Below are 4,760 nucleotides of genomic sequence, written 5' to 3'. Positions count from 1 at the left end.
ATCTATGCTTTTATGCTTTATATTTTTTTATTAAGCACATTATATACATAATAAAACACATATTATTATTAAACAAAAATATTATAAATTAGAACTATATTAAATAATTAATACTAACAATTTAATAATACTCGGCATTAGTTTGACTTTTTTTTATAGTTAATGTACTTCAAGAAAAAGAAAAAGTTATATCAAGGACAATATTCTACTGAATAAATTTTGTTAAAACCGAGTTGACATTGGATAAAAATACATAATTTGATAGATGTAAGTATATAAATCACTAAAAATATTATTTATTTAATTAGGTTTTAGCAGAAATTAATGTTTCTCATATTATATATATATATATCAATTTTATAGAAAAAATTTTAAAATATAATGATACATAATAAATACAATAGTAAAAAAAAAAAATTAATTTTTATAAAAAATAATATCATTACATAATAAAATAATTAAATAACAATAAATATAAGCTTAAAAGAATTTCTAATCAGGTGATCTAATTGCAATTCTAAACATTTTTGAAGAAATTTTGTAATGAAAAATTTTAGAATACGGTTTTATTCTTATCTATTAATATAGTTCCTTAAATACTAATCCTTTAAAAGTACATCATAGGTAGATAGAGAGTAGATATTTTAATTACGGATAATTTAATGCATATTTATATGTAATTATGTTGTTTGCAAAATATTTTTTAATTAACGTTTACTTCTTTTAACAAATTTTAGTGTGTACCGAGTTAAAAAATTTACCTTTAAACAAAAATAATAAGCTCAATTTTTAATAATTTAAACTTCATAGACTTATAATTTACTGAAACAAAAAGTAATGAAATTTTCTAAAGAAATAAACTAATAATTCTAATATAGAATTATAACTAGACTAGATTACCCTATAAAACTAAGATAATAAAAACACTTTCTTCAAGTGAAAAAAATTAAAATTGTTCCTAATTTAAATTATTCTAAAATTAAATTGGTCTTGAATTGTTGTTCCAATTTTGTATAGCCAAATCTTCTATTTCCCTTTTCTTGATGTTGTGATCCCCACTAACCAGATCAATTGCAAGGTGCACTCTTGTAAAATCATTCACTCTCTGTTACAGAATAAAATTACAATGTTATATTAGATTAGAAACTAACTTATGAATTTAATAAATTAAATATATTGTTACAATACTCCAACATCATATGATCCCCAAAGATCTTATAGTATTATTCATTGTGCAACATAAATACCACAATCATTCCTGTAATAGAACACATAATGAAAAAAAATAATAAATTTTAATAATATTGCTTCCTAATATTAAGATAAGTTTATGTAATTATTATAACTTTTCACTCATATTAATTTAGATTAAGATTAGTGAATGAAGTGCGAAATTTTTATTTACTTACGAGCCATCTTCTTGCTGCATAACTTCGGGATCTACCAATTTATAAGTAGAAATTGTAGGTGATATCCTAACAGGCAATTTATATGTTCCGTCACCTAAAATATTTTTCAGAAATGATACCTGAATGATAGTCATCAACCATAAGTGGTAATTCAAATATGATAAAAGACCAAATATGATGAAAGAATATTTTTTAAATACAATCTGGTTTGTTTAAATAGCTCACCACTTTATTGACTGCTGTCATCCTTGACTTTTTTGTATCTTAGATTTTTAGAGTCCAAGATACACAATTTCTTGATTAGATAGGTTAACAACCATTAAGAACCAGTGAAAATCCACGTCAATTGGAACATAAATCTACATTAACAAATGACATACTTTTAGCACCATATTTTGATAGCAAATTCCTCTATGAGACATGCCTACCTTAGTAAGATTATCTGCTTCTCTTGTAAAATTGGCCTTAATGTAATTCCAAGTTCCGATGAAAATATTTTCTAGATGCATTGCAATTTGCTGTAAAAGACATATCAATTAGAACGAGCATACATACCTATAATGCGAAAAAAGAATCAATTAGAACGAGCATACATACCTATAATGCGAAAAAAAGAATAAACATACCGCAAATGTTGTGGGAAGAAACCACTTGTGGCAATCATCATTATGAGTTAGCATAGAAGCAACAAGGATAAGGACCTATAGTTATATCAAATCACAAGGTCTAAAATTATATAAAACAAACAATTCAATAAATTTTACTACAAAATAAAGTCAATTTGAGTACATCTTGGATAAATGTATAACAAAGCAAAAAAAAATACAATACATCATCAACAATGGGCTGTCCAGATTTTAGTGTCATCAAAGCTTCTCTTGTGCCTGAACAATGATCATTGGAAACCAATTCTTCCCTATCAAAAACAAAATCATTGCTTTGTGTCATCTTTAAAAAAAATCACGTATACCTTCTAAAAATTTATTAAGAAGATTGTATAGTACTTTGAGTCATAATTAAAACCAAAAATATATGACGCAAGGACAAGATCTACTTCTCTAAACCTCGAATTCTTTGTTGCCTGAAACGAAACCGAGAAACACGGCATAATGTATTGTAAAAAATAAATAATATACCTGATTAATCTAAATTTATTTATATTGTTCATTAAATTATTAGTTACTTGAATAATTTTATCTCCATTCGCTAAGGTTGAGACATCTTTAGCTGACTTTTCTTCGTGCGAGAATAAATTACACTAAAGGAAAAAAAAAGTACAATTCATGTTAGACTTATGAATAACAAAATTAAAATTGGTTATGCAATTAATGTTTTAAAGACAATAATCCATACTCCATTTTGTCTAGTTTTTTGCCATAAAGATTTCCTTTTTTTTGTGCGCAAAACCTTTATCAGTCTCACCATTCTGTCTTGAAGATGTTGGTGTTGTCTCTTTGGGCGTCTTCTTAACAGTATTTTTCATACCACTGGAAATTGGACCACTTATAGGAGTAGTATCCACGCATTGACTCACAGGAGGCATTGAGTTAATTAGTCGTGATGATAGTTCGTCCACTTTTTTGGTCAACAGCTGTAGTTGCTCAGCTAGTCCTTGTAAAAATTTTGTTTGAATTATACTTACTTCAGCATTAGTCTATCACAAAAACAAATAGAGGAACAATCAAATCAATTAATAGAAACAGTTGCTTAATAGAAAAGGATAAAGAAGGATTTATGGTTACCATTGTGAAAATAAGTTGGGAATTCGTGTCTATCCACTTAGTATCATAAGGATGTAACGAATTCATACTTATGGACTCAGTCTTTTGCTTCGAAGAATCCATTAACTATCTTAAACTTAAAATATAAAAATGTATTAAATATTTTATTTAGCTGTGAAGAAAAGCATGTATATATAGATAGTGTTTTTTAACATAAGTTGGTTACATAAATGTCCCACTACTCCCTCATCTATAGAAAAATCTTGAATAACCAAATAACCGTTTAACATTATCTTAGAATTCGGTGATAATGAAAAAAAAAATTTACAAGACAAATAGGTAGTGTAATATGCACGTCAATATATATTTTTTTCATATACACTTGTAGATAAATATTACCATATGTGCTGTTTAATAAATTGAGTTGCACTTATCATTTATCTAAAAATATGAAGAAATAAAAAAATTGACATACTTATATTTACACAAAAATATTTTTTTATTCCTAGCATTATCTAATTTAAAGAGCAAACAAAATTAGTTATTTATTTGTCGGTGTCAAATTTTAATTTAATATTAAATAAATTATATTATGTAAACTTTTACTTTACCTTACCCTGTTATGTGTCTATGTTTTTTTTTCATTCATGGAAAAAAGCGATAGAGAGTACATAAACTATAAAAATATTTTTTTAAGATATAATTATGACTGTAACAAAAACTTGTTACATTAAAATTAAATTCTTTAACCTCACCTAAAAAAGAATTAAAGGTAGCATATCTTTATTCTGGTACTCATAATTGAAAAGACATTATTTATACCCAATAATAATAAATTCACTATTTGTGCTAAATAATAATAAATTATATAAAAGATTACGTGAATCTATTAGAAATTAAAAATTAGATACCAACTTTATAAGGATTAAATTTACTGACTAATTAATTTTTAATAACAAAAACATCAATGTTAATGTTAATACATGTCAAGTAGAGCTGGAAGTGAGTCAATCCAGTTCATAAGCCAGCACACCATCCGACTCGTTAAAAGCTCGATAAGTTAAACTCGTGAGTTGGTGAGTCGAGCTTGAAAAAGGAATCGAACTCATAAATTAAATAACCGATCTTAACCTTGGATAAGTTCAGCTCATTAACTCATAAATGGGCTCGATTATATGTATAATATTACATACATACGTACATATACATGTATCCCATATGCATTTAAGCTATACTTTCGATGTAGGTCATAAATAGAAAAATTATGATAATAAATAAATAGACAATATGTCAAATTTATCATTTTTAATAATTTTTACTGTATACATAAAATATAATTAATTGAAATAGAATTATACATTATGTTCTTGTTATTTGAATCAGCTCATGAGCTTTTGGTGAGCCATGCTTAAGCTTAAGAAATAGGCTCGATTGTCGCCATGAGCCAAGTTCAATTTTCATGACCCGAACTTAAGTTTGGTATACTCAACTCAGCCCGACTCACATCTAGCTCTAATGTCAAGTAGTACTTCTATTGTAAGTTAATAACTAAATCTCATATAAATATTATGATTCACTTGAAAAATGAAAAAATGTAGAAATGAAAAGAATGTAATTTATGATATTTTAG

The sequence above is a fragment of the Arachis ipaensis genome, chromosome B04 (assembly GCF_000816755.2).
Source record: "Arachis ipaensis cultivar K30076 chromosome B04, Araip1.1, whole genome shotgun sequence".
Lineage (NCBI taxonomy): Eukaryota > Viridiplantae > Streptophyta > Magnoliopsida > Fabales > Fabaceae > Arachis > Arachis ipaensis.
Note: the sequence above shows the minus strand (reverse complement) of the source record.